The sequence below is a fragment of the Phascolarctos cinereus genome, unplaced genomic scaffold (genome assembly GCF_003287225.1).
Source record: "Phascolarctos cinereus isolate Bilbo 61053 unplaced genomic scaffold, phaCin_HiC Scaffold_4;HRSCAF=312, whole genome shotgun sequence".
NCBI lineage: Eukaryota > Metazoa > Chordata > Mammalia > Diprotodontia > Phascolarctidae > Phascolarctos > Phascolarctos cinereus.
In genome coordinates, this window is record NW_027555847.1 from 190,630,874 (window position 1) to 190,646,585 (window position 15,712).

Here is a 15,712-nt window from a genome sequence, read left to right on the forward strand (position 1 = left end):
AACATAACAGTAGATTAGTACTGCTGTAAATAAATCCTTCAGCTTTCTGGTAAGTCTAAGGTGACAGCTTAAATGGCTGTTTTAGACACCTAGATTCCTAGGTACACTGAAACTTCATCAAAGCACTGCTCATAATAAAGCTAATTCAGGATAAACCAGGTTCTTGTTGGCTTCTAGCCAAAAGCATTTAGTTACAGAAGTCTAAACACTTCATCAAGGCATTTCCACCTTTAAGGCTGTTTTGCTACTACACACCTCTTAAACAGCATTTATTATAAAGAATGCTAGGGTTCAAAAGCAAATATCTATTTTCAAATTACCTAAAATTACGATCAGTCTAGCAATTTTCAAGATTTCATCTTTGGTCATACTGTTAATTTATTGATAACTCCCATAAAAAATTCAAAGTCATCACCACACCCCTTACTTGCCTACTAAAGTTTTCCTCTGATGCCTCAAAGAAAAATTTGCTTGAGGAAAATAAGGTAAGGTATGGGCTACCAATTAAGAAAGTTTAGGGCATAGGTCTCATGATAAAACTGTACATCTATCTCCCAAGAACCAGGCTAGATAAATCAGAAAGGATCCTCTGAATCTATCAAGCCAAAGAGCAAAGGGTCCTTGACCAATTGGTAAGATATACACTGTTTCTGCCATAGCAATTCAAAATGACACGATACTGAGGAATGGAACAGTGGTTACTTGAAATGGTAGACATCTGAGAGATCATAGATCTTTAAATACTGAAGTATACACATGTATGTGCACACAAAAATAAGCTTATACATTTGTACAAAGCAAACAATTTTGTTGTAAACATGGAGCTAACCAGTTTGATTTCATTCACCTAATTTACAGAATTTCTGAACAAGTTATCAATGTCAAACCAGTAAAAAACAGGATATTTTTATATTGGTCCCTGAGACTAATATGAACTTCATAAATTAAATTTCCCACCCGGTACCTACAAAGTTAGGAACTGACATAAAAAGTAAATGGCTGCTAGATGGAGAAAGAATGTTTTAAAATTAACTCACACACAGAACATTTCAAGTAATGAAAAATAATTTTTAAAATCCAAAAGCAGCATCAAAAATTATTGGTTCTTTCAAGATTTCTAATTAACTCTTTAGCCCAGAAATAATCAAGGAAGGCTTCTACTTCTCTATAATGTTGTATAATGAATCAATGAAAAAGCATTTATTGTACTTATTACGTGCCAACCACTGTGCTAAGTGCTAGGAATACAGACACAAAATTAAAGATCACATCCCAGTCCTCAAGTTGTTTATATTATCATGGGGGGGGGCGAGTGACACAACATTCATAGGCCAGTGGTGGCCAGGAGGGATATTTCCTTTTGGAAAATTACAGGGATGATGAGTAGAGGTGTAAGGAAACAAACTGATACATCCTTTCCAGGAGGAATGACCGAATTAATTTGATTATGGGGCCCAGAACTATAAATCAAAGTGAATATATGTGGGAGGGGGAACATCTGAAGGAAAAAAGAGTTAATTGATCATTTTGTTTTCATTTTTCCTGACCTTGCTTTAAGGTAGCCAAGGAGACGTCAGGAAAGTAAAATGCTACAATCTGAGTTATTAAAGAACAACCTATCTACAAGATACCTAAAAAATTAAATATAACTTCAGTTTCATATATGTGAATCTTATACAAATCCCCCCAAAACACTGTAAATAAACTTCTTACTATTTAGATTAGTACTCAAGATAAAAAAGTGTATACATATATTAAGTCCAAGATTTAGTTACCAAAAAAATCCACTAAAGTCTTCAACACATTTCCTCCAGTTACTCCCCCTCAAAAACACTGTCATTGCACTCACAACCACTGAAAATTACAATTATAAAGGGTAAAGATTAAAGTGTTCTTAATACAATATTTTTCTGGAAGAAAAAGAAGTGTACCTTGGTTGTTCTGTATAAAGTGGGTTCCATGCTATTAACATGAAAAACAATTTTACAAACATGAGGAAAACCTACATACAGAAACGTAGTTGAACGTACTTGGTTTTGTCTCTCTTCAATCACATTAGGACATTCACTGATACCTTTTCGTGAGTTTGTATGGGATGATGGCAAGAAAGCAACATTTATTATTTTATAAAACATACTTTACTTTCCTCAGAAACATCAGGCCTTCCAGTTTCAAAGCTTTAAAAAATGACATCTGTGTCATCTTCAGAAAGTCAGTATCTCTAGCTTTGGTTTCCTTCCCTGTAAAATGGGGACAATACCATATCTAAGCCTTCACAGAGTTGTGAGGATAAATGAAAAGGTATGCAGAGCAATTTACAACTCTCCTTAAAATACTATGAAAATGCCAACTATTTTTTAAACATCCTGTTATTAAAAACTCTAAAGCAGAAACTGCTTCTGTTTATTAAGACTATGATGAAGTTTAGAACTTATCCTTATGACAACGGGTAAGACTAAATTTCAACATTTCAATAGTTTGTGTGTATTACTCAACAGTGCATGGCAATTGTAGCTAATGAGATACTCACCAAGTATTCGGTTCAAAGTCAGTGTTTAAAAGATGTGCAAAAGGAAACAAATGTAGTTACCATGAAAAATTAGACTCAAGCAGGCAGAATGCTATGGCTTTGCTCTCCAGAGTGGAGCAGCCTTCTATTTTGTTTGTATAAACACAAACAACAACATGAACCAAAAACAGAATCTGACCTGTCATTCACCCAACAGCCCCCATTCCCTCTGACAACACTTTTCTCATTAAGATGAGCCCACACTCTAAATTTCCCAATTTGACTAATAGCTCATAAGGAAGGCAACACCTGGCAAGTGAAAAGCAATAGAAAAGACCACTAGTTCTAGAGTCAGAGGACACAGACTCTGGGGGTTTTTTTCCCCCACAAGTAATGAGAATGATAGCCGACAGGTATGAATGTAGAAAAGCAGCTTGAGATAGTGGGGTAAAATAAAAGAACTAGCCACAGTTAAATTCGCATCTTGCTTCTTACATACACTGGCTAATGCTGAGCAAATCCCTTCACCTTTCAGTGTTCTAAACAATCATTTAAGATTTTAAGCTACAGGAAAAGTGCCTATTTACACTGGTAGAAGAACTTCCTCACCCGAGTGGCAGGTGAGTGCAAGATATCTTCTCCCTTTCCAGAAACAGGTTCCTGCCATCTCCCCATGTGGGTGCTGCCATGTATGTTGTCACAGAATACCAGATGATCTTCACTATTATGAAAGGGCAGGTCCAACCCCCATCCACATAAGTAATACAGTACTTTAAAGATTTCAAAATGTTATACACATCACATCATTTGATCAAGAAGCAGGATTGTTTGGCTCAAAAAATACCAAAAGTCACAATGAAAAATTGGTACAGATGAAAAGCTGGAGTACACCAAAAATCCTTCTTCCCCAAATTTCATGCTGATTTGAGAGTACTGATAGCCTGGCTAGAGGTTGAAGAACTAAAATGTAATTGCTTCATGAGCTATTTTATGCTCGTGTCTGAGATGAAGCAAATGCCCAAAGTTGAGTGCTTAGAAAAACAATTCGGGGTTTTGGGAGAGCGAAGATCATCCTAAGCTTCTTGTGCCTAGCATCTTGTGGTTCTTGTTTGGGGAAAAAAAAAGTGTGATGCTTTTAGAATGGAAGAGAGAGCTAGTAGTAGTTTGGAAACAACCAGTTTAGAATAATTAGCTCAATTAACAAAACCCTTTGTAAAAGCGAAAGGCATCAGAGAGTAGTCATACTGACCAAACACCACGAAACCTGAAAGCAGGTTGCGTGTCCAGAATGGAGAAAAACCTAATTCAAAGCAAAAACCCCAAGCCCAGATTTATTCAAGTAAATAATTTCAAGCTAATGCTAAGGTTATGTACAAAAGGGGCACAAGACAAATAAGAGTAAAAGGTCCCCACTTCCCGCAATGACCACCCAGCAGGAATGAAAAAACAAATGTATACCCCAAGACCCAGGGTGAATTAGCAAGGAAAAACCCAGTGAATCAGATGACCCAGTCATATAAGACGCTGATCTATGCAACAAGTGAAATAGGAAGAGCCCATCAAGGTATAAGGAACACAAGTACCTGTGAGTTTATCTATCCTATGTTTTACACCTTGACATTCCCTATAACTAGAGTGACCCGAAAATGGCTGACGTTGCAAGCTATCTGATATACTTTAGATAATGGTAAATGAAGGTGCACTCCCCCCAAAAAGAAGGGTATCTCATGGGGGGAAAAACCTATCATCTGCCAAATGATGGCAGTAGAAAGTTACTCAAGGAGGCTTTGACCCCAGAAGCCTTTTGTTCAGAGATTACCTAAGGAGACAATATTTGTCACAGGAAAAAAAAAAAAGATGATGAGAATAAGAGCTAAGAAAATTTAATGTAAACTATTTGTTCTCTCCCTGAACCCCTACTTCCAAGTCCATTTCCTTCCTGCCTTCCATGGGATATTTCAAAATGTATCTTCTTTCAAATGTACCTTCACCTGAAACTCAGCGGAGTGCCAAGCAAAATATTAATATCTCTATCAACTTGCTATAAAAAAGGTTAAATATGATAACCTTTACATTTTCGATCAAAGAAATCATCATTTTTATACCTAAATATCTGGACATGTTAGTTGGAATATTAAAGTTTCACAAACTAACCAAAACGTAGACTTATTTTAAGACTGCTTCCTCAAATTACCATAACTTTAGCCAAAAAAAAAAAGCTCTGGAAAAATATTTCAAAGTTCTTTCAAGGTCAGCACAACATTAGTCATTTTAGGCAAATAGGCTTGACCTAAGGGAATAAAGAAATTGATCTCCAACTGCTAGGGGCTGATTATCTTGGTTTTAAATGAAGCTGACAACACAAAAACTTTTGCTAGGAAGTTCAATCTTTACGGAGGTATAAACTACTAAGAGCAGGATGGTAGGGGAAAAATTCTTATGATTATAGATTTAGACACTGGAAAGGACCTCAGAAATCATCTAGTCCAATACCCTCATTTACTCATAAATGAAGAAAGTGAAGCCTAGAACTGTGTGCCCCTATTTGCCCAAGGTCACATAGGCAGGAAGATTTGGGATTTGAATTGCATCCTGACTTCAAAGTCAGTATTTTTCCCACTATCCGTAGTACCATTCACAAGAGCCCCAAGTCCTCTGATCAATTAAAAAACAAAAAAAAGGCTCAGAAGGTTCGATTTAAGGCCGAAATAAGTTTGGTGAAAGATCTAGCCCTATTCCGTAATTTTATACATAAAAGAAACTAAAACCCAGAAGTGACTTGTACAAGGTCACACAGCAGAGCCATGTCTCATGACTCCAAATCCAATGCTACTTCCACTATACCAAGACGTGATTAGGGGTAAAGAAAAAAACAACTTAACATACCACCACGTTCCACATTTTGGTTAACAGAGTAAAAGACAGGCCACTTCACTACAAAGTCTGTAAAGAAAGGTCCATGCAATTTTTTTTTAAAGTCAGCCTTTGTAGGCCATCCCCCTCCTACCCAATAATAAGTCAGCTACTTGCTACATTTGTTTCGATTTTTGCTCTGTGAAGAACGCCGTGATAATGACTCAGTTTGCTGGTCGTCTTCCCTGCAACTGTAAAAGGACCTGCCATTTAAAAACTGTTGGCCCTAGTCACTCCACAAATCTCATGACCGCCGCTCGACACACGGACACTGGGACATTCAACACAGCAGCAGCACAGGCACACACCCCCTGGTGCACAGTAGCGCCTCGTCGCAGCCCCGCCCTCTCACCCACGAATTCAAGGTGCGGCTGCTGCAATCAAAGAGGGTCATAGAGAACAGGGTACCTTCCCCGGTATGCTAAATCTGCACGAGGCAGGCAAGCCCTCCATACCCCGTTCTGCAGCTTCCCCTGCACCTAACGCTTAGCGTACTGTTCATGTGCAAACCTGAAAAATGCAGTTGCTTAGCTGCATCCTCTTGAGCCCTGGACCCCATATAAGGAGGAGGGGAGGAGGAGGGGGAGAAAGGAAGAAAAGCGCGGAAGAGATTATCCTGCCGCCGTCCGTTGGTGTCTACAACTACAAAACACCTTTGCAGACAGCTTTGCTGAAAATCACAAAACGACCCACTCGGAACACAACGCACGAGGAGGTGCAGCTCAAAAGAGCGTGCACGAAAGATGTTAACTCGAGTCTTTTTGGATGAAGCGGTGCATTCACTTCATCCCCTTCTCTAGGCTGCAAGACGTGGTCGCGCTCCCGAAGCAAGGATCTTTTACCCCCAAACCCCACCCACTCCACCCCCTTCTCCTTACAACCTGCTCACCTTAATTCTAGTTCTTTTCCTCTCCACCTAGCCATCATTGTCTCCCTCCCCCCATACGCCTGGGGCTCCCCACTACCATATAGGGAAAAAGAGCCGCACGCTTCGCTTGAGGCTCAATCCCTGCTCAGCCCCAACCACTTAAAGACACCCAGCACCACCTTCCAAGGCTGAATATTTTTCCTACGCCCCCCCATACAAACATCTGCATTCCAAAAACTTAATGCATTTCACCTCTCCTTCTAGTCGTCCCCTCCCCCTCCCCTTTCTCCCTTACCTATACTCATACTATTTCCTACCCGGGGGGGGGGGATCCAGGTCCTTAGAAAAGAATAGAGGACGGGTACACTAGAACCTGAGTGGAAAGATATACTAACCCCGAGCGGGCTGTATGCACCGTGGGTTTTGCCTTCTCTTGAAGAAAGACAGCCGTGATAAATGGGGGGGGCAGGCGCGTGGCATCCCCCTACTTCTCCCCTCGCCTCTTTCCTCCCCACCCGAATCCACACTTGCCTTCTCCCGCTATAAAGCTGCTGCTATCGCCGCCGCCTCTGCTCACTGCCACCGCCGTCGCCGTCACACCAGCAGCAGAATCACTTGGGGGAGGATCCGTAGAAAAGCGGCTCGAAGCAGTCCCCCCCGGTCGGTCCGGGTGGCGGGAAGGCGGAGAGGAAGCCGGGGACGGACCAGCCGGCGCCGAACATGCAATTCCCCTCCCTTCCCCGTGATGCTAACGATCTTCCCTCCTAACCCTCACTCACCCCCACCCCCACCTCTTGCTCCTATTTCAGGGAGGCCTGGGAGAGAGAAAAAGAGAGAGAACTGGAGGAGAGAGGGAGGCAGAGTCCCGCCGTTTGTAGAAGGGCGGGGAGGAGGGGCTTCCTTGGAAAAGCGCCAAGAGGCGGAGCCCCAGGCTCAGAGTTAGCACCGCAGCGAAGGTCTCGGACAGCTTGAGAGAATCCCGGCCCGCTGGCACAATGCACTTTGGAGGGGAGAGAGGCTAAATCCTCTCTTCTCCAGCTTGCACAGGGCATCCCATACAAACTTACTCCCCACCCTCCATCCCTTTGAGCTGTACAGGGAAGGAAGAGTTAGCCGGTTCCTCCAGCAGTCTGCTTCAGGTGCAAATTTGCAAACGCGGTTTTTACTATTACTGCATTTAAAAGGGTCATCCAGGGAGTCACTCGGGGTGTTTTGTTTATAATCTTTAGATTGTTGCAAAGAAAGTTAAAAGAAGCTTCTTTTACACACTCGGCTGAAAGGTTCTTGCCTTTCATTTAAACTCAAAAAGGTTCCCCACCACCACCTTTTGCCTCCTCCTCCAGAGAGTACCGAATGTTAAAAAATGAAATCCTCAATACCTGTGTGGGGTGCTATACTCAGCTTCAAAAGCAAAGTAGGATATCCTGTACTGTGCTATCTCATCGTCCGCCAAACGCCGCATCCTTCAAACGCCCCCCCCGCAGAAGCCTTAAAATTGTTAACTCTTCAACAAGGGGGCGTCCCCACTCTATTCAATTGCCTTTCCCCAAAAAAGCCTGTGCATTGTCAGATCAAGTCCTATGGATCATAAGTCAAAACACACATCACCGGGAACACCAAGGCAGCACGTTTTTACACCTGCCCAGCCCTTAATTACTACGAAACACCTGTGGTTCTTCCATTAAAAGCCCCTTGCTTTTTCCCTCCCTTAAAAAAAAATCACCTGTCATACCTACCTGAAGTCACGGGATAAGGGAAGGAAGGAGACTGATGTAGTAGTAGGCGTTTTGAATCACCGCAAGAACGTGCCCGAGGTTGTCACTTCAAGGGCATGATGCGGTTTGATGCAGAGAGGTCCGGGAAGGAGTGCACCAACACTCCCCCCGCCCCCATCCAAACAGAGAGGGGGAGGGGAGGAGCTGCGAGCTTAGGTAGGGGAAGAACCGGACATTCCAGCCCGCCCTATTCACCTCTGTCCTACATCAGAAAGAAAGGCTCCTAATGCTGGGGAGGTAAAAGGCTTAACTACTTGGAATAAGTAGATGGCCAAAGTGAGGTAGGGAACTCGGCAATTACCTAGGGAATCCTGTAGAGTGTGGACACTCTGCCCAGCTCCTCCAAAAAGAGGGCGAAAGCTCTCCTTGATTTTTAGAAGTGTCTGGATTATCCCATGACCACGCTTGTCCCAAATCCAATTCCGGCCTAACTGATCCTTATTGTTTGTAGAGTTGCACCTAATTAATGCGATAATTGCTCAATTGGTTGCTTCCTTTTGTTTTGACCTTACTTTCAAAAGCTATTTGTACAATACCCTTGAGTGCTTGCTGGCACACATTAGCTGTAAAATGGTACTACCAAATCTCCCTACTCTAACTGAAAAGTCTTGGAATGTCCTAGTTTTATTAGTTTGCTTCTTTATTAACCAGTAGGCCTGGTTCTCATTTGAATTTAATTCCTTCTAATGCCATACACAAATGTTGTATTTCCATGGCATATTTTATAACTTGGTAGTTTAATGTTAAGTTGAACTGCTCAGCACTAGCTTAAAGAACAGGTGAAGTGAGTGGTGGCATGTGAAAGGAGCGATCTGGTTTTCTCTATAGTTCACACCTCAAAAGCATGTTATGGTGGAGAAAAGAACAAATGAGGCCAAGACTTCCAAGTCCCCAACATTAAAATTTATGGTCTGCAGCAATACAAATGGATTAGTTGCTGGCAGAAATTTCTAGTGTAGTCCAATTAAGATAGTCTTTTACAAAAAAAAAAACCTCCTAAGTAGAGGCCCCTAAACTACACACACACACACAAACACACCCTATCCTTTGGTCCTTTAGGAAAATAAAGCTCAAATATGATATGCATTTTCTTCAATTACTTGTCTATTCTACAGTTCCTCAAATTTAAACCTTCATTATAGGTCTGAAATTGACAGTCCAATCTGAAGGAATAGAAAATTTCTCTTTAAAACATTCCCTAGACTGAGAATGGTGTTTTAAAAAAAAAGTAGACATAGGAAGGAAGGATGAAGGTGAACAATTTTATTCAACCTAAGTGGAGAAGAGATTCTGATGTTTTCAGAAGGTGCAATGATAGCCAATCTATGATCCACGATGTGAACCATAAATATCAAATGATTTCCTATTCTTTTCACATTCTACCACTATAAATCTAGCTCTGCAATTAGTAATTATGAGTTAAAATACACAGTCTCAACACCAGGTTCCCTAACCAATACTTGAAAGTGGAAATGGGGAACATTTCCAACCACCAATTTACCACAGTTGTATAGCTCTCATATTAATTCTTTTCAGATGTGAAATAGGTGGGTATGTGGCAACGTGCTGGGCATAAATTGAACAACAATGGCAATGCTAGGTCCTGTCCAACCATGAACACACACGGTAAACACTGCCTGCAGCTTTTAATCACCACTGTCTCATCATCGGATCCCTAAGTACAATCAAGGTTAGAAGTGCCTTTAAAAAAAAACAACAACCTGAATTGGGTGGGAGAGCATCAAGAACTGAACAATTATAAAAATCTTTAAACCTTATATTCGTTTCTGCCCTCACTCTCCCGTGTATATACGCACATACAGTCCTGAATTTCACTAGTGCCAATAATTTTAAACTTCTCGTAGGTAAATCAGGTATCTTCAATCATTTACCTCCACGATCCTATTCGAGCCCCTCCCCCATACCTACACCAGGTTTACATTTTTTTTCCTTTTTGCAAGAGAAAGGGGGCTGGTATCAACTAAAAGCTGAGAAAGTGCAGAAGTTGAAATGTGCATCTGTCTAACCAGACAAACGAATCACATCCTTTACCATTTTTCTCTAGTGTCAGTTTAACAATAGCTATTCGGAGGAAATGTGGAGTGGGGGGAGATACGAGGAGGAAGGAGGGGTTCGGTAGAGGGTTACGTAGTCGGGCAGGCTATAGTTGTAGTTACAGCGAATTCCTAACCTACAGGATTAAAAAGGGGTTCCCCCCCATCTCCACCCCCCCACCCCAAGAGGAAGTCAAACGCATAGGACCAAGGACAGAGGTTGGAATCTACTCTGCTTCCTGAGTATCGCGAACACCTTCACACATACACACATACATACACATACACACATACACACACACACACACACACACACACACACACACACACACACACACACACACACAAAAGCCTTTTTACTGACACAGCTCAGAGGATCTTATTTAGGCTTTTTCAGAACAAAGAGAATCTCGTACGCCGGATAGACTGATGAATCTGCCCTCAAATTGGCTTCAATAGTGTTGGTCGAATTATGGTAAATAACTTCCCTAAATTAGATCTTACGCATTTAGCTATTCACTAATTTTGACAGCCCCCCAACCGTCCCTATCCCACCCCCAAGAGACAGGCTGCGTGCACTTGTTTCGGTCAACTACAACTCGATACCCAATTTATCTCTTAATTCCATCTAGCAATCCTATCCAAACAAAATGAATTCAGTTAATACAATTAAACTTGGAGGTTTATCTCTTCTAAGCTGAAAACCCAGGCTTATCTTTTTGACCTGCCACCCTTTCTTTCTTCTAAATGATCTGTATTCCTTCATATACACTAAAGGCATGCAAGTACTAACACCAAAGTTATAAATGTATTCTTATGAAATGAACTTCGAACTTCAATCCAGATACTATTTCTCAATCTGTCTAGTTTCACATTTGTACTATCATTACTATGCCTCTGTCCACATTTACTACTTAGTTTCTGCTAGTGATAACTGTGAATATGCAGTACATTAAAAAAATGTTTACACATATTAAAGTCTCTCTTATAATGCAGAGCAATGACTTTGAAATGAAAGACAATTATGTGCAATTAACTTGATATTTCGCTTACTTACAGGTTTTCTGTGTTTGCCAGGGAATCGCTGCAAGTAACGATTAAAGAAACCAAACTGCAACTTACCTTTCTCCCTTAAGGTTGTGTGTGTGTGTGTGTGTGTGTGTGTGTGTGTTTAAAGTAACGGTGCAGTTCTCCCAATAAGGACGAGCAAGAAGCAGCTGGATAGTTCTCTTAAGACAGCACGAAACCTAAACTGTGCACTGCTTTAAACAAGCAAATAAAAAGAAATACTTCCGACTCCTAACGTCCAACACTAAACAGAAAGGGGGAAAATGAAAGGGGAGGGGAAACTTAAAAAGAGTAAAAAAAAACAGAAAGAGACAGAAAAAAGACACTATCCTATTGCTTTTCAACTAAACAAAAAGGGAGAAAGAGAAACAAATGAACAAAGAAAAGGGATTGAAAGAACGTTTTTTTTTTAAAGCCGATGTCTTTTTCCGTGTTGATTTTTAGTGGCTCGCTACAGAAGTAGGCTGCTGCATCTCTAAGTGAGAACAGAAATAAGGGGGGAGGACGTCTTAAAAGGGAGGTGGACTGGACCACAGATTTATAGCAACCGTATCACCAAGCCCTCCTCCGCCTCCGCACAGGCGTGTGTGCAGCTGCTGTGCCAGGCTCCTATCCCGGGCAGCACGCGCGGAAGTATACGTCGAACCTGGCTGCAACGCAACTTGCTCATCGCTGTGGGACTGCGATTGGTGCAAGCGCGCTCTTCTGAGCCGCCCAAGCGAGGAGCCCCAAAACGATTGGCTGCAATCCTATGTCACTCTAGCACACTCAATGGAGTCCCGTTTCAAGGTAAGCTGTGCCGAGAGGTACACACTTAACGCTGGCGGCGAAGGGAAATGCATGGAGCAGTCAGAGAGGAAAGCAACGTGGGAGGGTTGGAACTGAACTCTCAGAGTTTGCTATTTGGCACGATCTCTCTCTTTTTTTCTCTTAAATATCTCTGCCACAGAAATTTCATCCCCCTCCAGTTATTGCTGCATCTATTGCACGTTTCTTTATAACATTAAAATATCTGCCTGGTATGTATGAGTCATTGGTGGCTCCCTCTCTTTGATCTGCGTGAAAATAATTTAATGTACATCCGTTACTTCCCCCCCGCATGCTTTTTCCAATTTATTTTGGCGTTATTTTCTGATAGATCTTAGTAGAGTCGCCACATTCATTCCTTGTGTCTATCTTAAAATATGCATATGAAGATCGTATTGCAGATGTCTTGTTAGCATGGGCGGGGGGAGGATAAAGGGGGAGGGATCCCTATAGGACAAGACTGGAAAGCAGAGACTATAGTTCCAATTTACCTTTATCAAACGTTGGGACAGAAAGATGTGAATTCAACTCCCTGGGGCCAAGAATAGAGCTTCGGTGTAAAGCCTCAGTATCTTTGTTTAAGTTTGCTACGACACCCAAAAGAACAGCTCAGCTGTCTGTAAAACAGGAGCAAACCAACCCCTTACATTTGGTAGCAGAATAGCTCGTGGACCACACATGCATTGAGGACGGTAAAGATGCTGGGAGTATTCATCAATGTTTTCTCTCTGAATTTGGGAAGTTTAACTTGTAAACTCTCAATATTTCTCCTCTACAGGTCAAGAGTAGGTTGTGGTTTTTGCTTGTTTGTTTGTTTGTTTGTTTTAACCACCAACCTATTTTCAGTAACATTCAGTAGACTGAAAAATATCTTTACCTATAGTATCCATTTCCTCCTCTAAGTGAATACATAGTTCTCGGAATTGCCTTGATGTATGGTAGACAGATTTCACTTGACCCTACTTTTTTTTTCCTATCAGAATTCCTTCTTTATATCTTAAAAATAAAAAAAAGGTATAACTTCCTAAACAGTACTAGCTTTTTCTTAAACAAACAATAGGATGTTTTCAATAACCAATACCAGTCCTTCTGAAAGGAATTCCTTTAGGAGTTTATTTAGTACAATCAGCTATTTTCTGCAAATGGCATAGAAGACAGGGCGGAGGTAGGGGTTAGAAGTGTGGGTGGAAAGAAGAGGTACAGATCTATGCCGATCATAATGATTTGGAAGAAACATATAAAGTAAAAATGTGTTCCTTGAGAATGTCCTTGAGTGTTTATGAATGATTAATGGGAAAGAACAGAAAACCTGTTTGTTTATCTCCCTTCTGGTCGTATAACAACCTCCATGTTCTATTATTCAGCATGACAATAACTGTGAGTAAAAGAGGGCCTGACTCAACATCTAATCTCAAGATTTATATTTTAAATTATTTTTAATTTTTTACAATAGTTTTAGGAGGTCTTTTGAACTTACAACTCTCTTGTTTCAAGTTGGAACCCGCTGGCTTAGAATAGGTGTTTGAATGACTGAAGGAAAGGGGAAAAGATCTGGGTGGAAGAAGACAAAAAGAAAAAGACTCCACCACTTAGAACAGATCACATACCCTAAGGAACAAAGAGTGGAATTTATAGTTTATTATCACTTGAAAGAAATAGCATTAACTTTTTTTTAAAAAATACAGCATGGTCAGAGTGTAGTACTGTGTAATTTGAAATGAAACCTGTTTACACTGAATAATGTACAAGAATGGATTATATTATTCAGCAGTTTAAAATGTGTTAAGTTTTACTTTCTTAGCATAACTAGTTGGGGTTTTTTTGGAGGAGATTTTTGAAAAAATGTCTTATCAATTAATCTTTTAAGTATATCCATGCCTTCCAATGATGTTAAAATCAAGGCTTTGTGGTATCCCCCTCTCTCCATTTTTATGTGTGTGTCTATAAAAAGGAGAGATGAGCAGATTACAATTATAGTAACTTTTCCAAAGAGGGTTCCCCCCCCCTCTTTGAGGGAAGGATAATGGGGTAGAAGAATAATAATACAGAAAGGTAAGAAAAGAGATTTAAGGTTACAATTTGTACTGAGAATAATCTGTACTGAGAATAATTCAGAATGCCAATACTTAAATTAAGCAGATATAGCTATTTCATTTTTATTTAAATTCAGTGCCTGTAGATTTGTGGAATGGAGTGTTTGGAGGGTTGGGCTTTTTTTTTTAAGGCTTTGTTTTGTTTTTGCCTTTTTTTTTAGCAATTACAAGTTATTTTCAATATATTTTAGCATATTATGAAAATTCTGAGCAAATAATTTAATGTATTGATAATTAAAATACTTTAACTATCAGTGGATGATTTCTGAATTAATAACCACTTTAAAGTTATATTCCAAATGCACCTTATAGACTTTTAGCTTCTTGAATAAGAACTGAATTAACTTGCCTCTAACAGATGCTACCTGCATATAGCCTCCACTTGTAAACTCACATTATGTTGACATGTAACATGAAGATATATTTATAATTCAGTACTATTACATGCAAATTATATGAGAGTAAAAGAGGAATATAATAAACTATAAACTTATTGTTTGTATTTAAGCTTAAATTTTTCCAGTAATAACTGAACTTTTAAAACTCCTATTTACTAATATTCATGAATTCTTTCAGCAAACATTGAGCACCTACTGTGTACAAAGAAAAGGCATTATATGATATGACAATATTAGGAAAGAATTGTAAAAATGATCTCTTATTTTAAAAAAAAGTTCTCTACACACTATGGGTTTTTGGCAACAGAGAAGGAGGGAAAGGCATAAAGGGGGTCTGTGAGAGTAAGAAATAGGAGGTCCGTGGTGGTATACCAAGAAGTTGGAAAGGGGAGTTTGGTTTTCCCCCCAAAACCATGAAAACCCACAATTAATGTATTTTCCTAACATGCAGTTATGAAACTATTATATGTCCATCTGATAGTACGCACAATGACCTTTTGGATAAAAATCCTCTCATTTTGTCCTCTTTGCTACTCTTTGGGTCTAGATATTAGCATTAGCTTGAAGGGTTCTGAAACCATCTCTGTAACCCTGAAAATCAATAAACCCTTTTAGCTATGTAAATTATTTTACTGTGTTTGGTTTAAAGCTGTTGGACCAAAACAATACTCTTCCGTTTAGGAAGATTATTCTGCATAAATTGTTGGGCTTGGGTGAGGGGGAAGGGAGTTGTTTTTAATGTTGGAAATATGAGATTTTAAAATCAGAATGAAAAGAGATGAACATCTCTTTTTGATGGATATTAACATGCCAATTTAACTTCAGCAGTTTAGGAACTCCAATTCCAAAAAAGAGAGAAAACTTCCAGGGAAACCTGATAGGTGTGTACTGTCCACTGCATCTCTGAACAAAAATAATGCAGGATGCAGGACCATGGACAGAGATGAGTAGGGACCCCCCCCCAAAAAAAAAAACTTTTCACTGGAGGGCAGGAGTTTTCAGCTAAAGTATACTCTCTATGATACAGAGACACTGCATTTCTTTGGAATCTTTCAGACTTACAGGCAGGTTGAGGGAGAAGGTGCTGTGTGCCACAAGCACACAAAGCTGTTTTCAATTAGGTTTGGTTTCCCCAGTGCTTGACAATCATGATAAACTGGACAATATCTGGATACTAGACACCCAAAACACCCTTTGTAATCCTCTTACTTTACAGAAGCTCCCTTA

At 40.2% G+C, this 15,712-nt stretch overlaps 1 protein-coding gene across 2 annotated transcripts in view; it reads right to left on the reverse strand.

Moving 5' to 3' along the window:
* Window positions 1–11,746, reverse strand: part of ELAVL2 (ELAV like RNA binding protein 2) — a 171,849-nt gene extending 160,103 nt beyond the window's left edge. For both annotated transcript variants that reach the window (XM_078152836.1, XM_020970044.2), the window contains exon 1: window positions 11,242–11,746. The gene's annotated coding sequence lies outside the window, so the exon portion shown is untranslated. The remainder of the gene's footprint in view (window positions 1–11,241) is intronic.
* Between the last annotated feature and the right edge of the window lie 3,966 nt (window positions 11,747–15,712).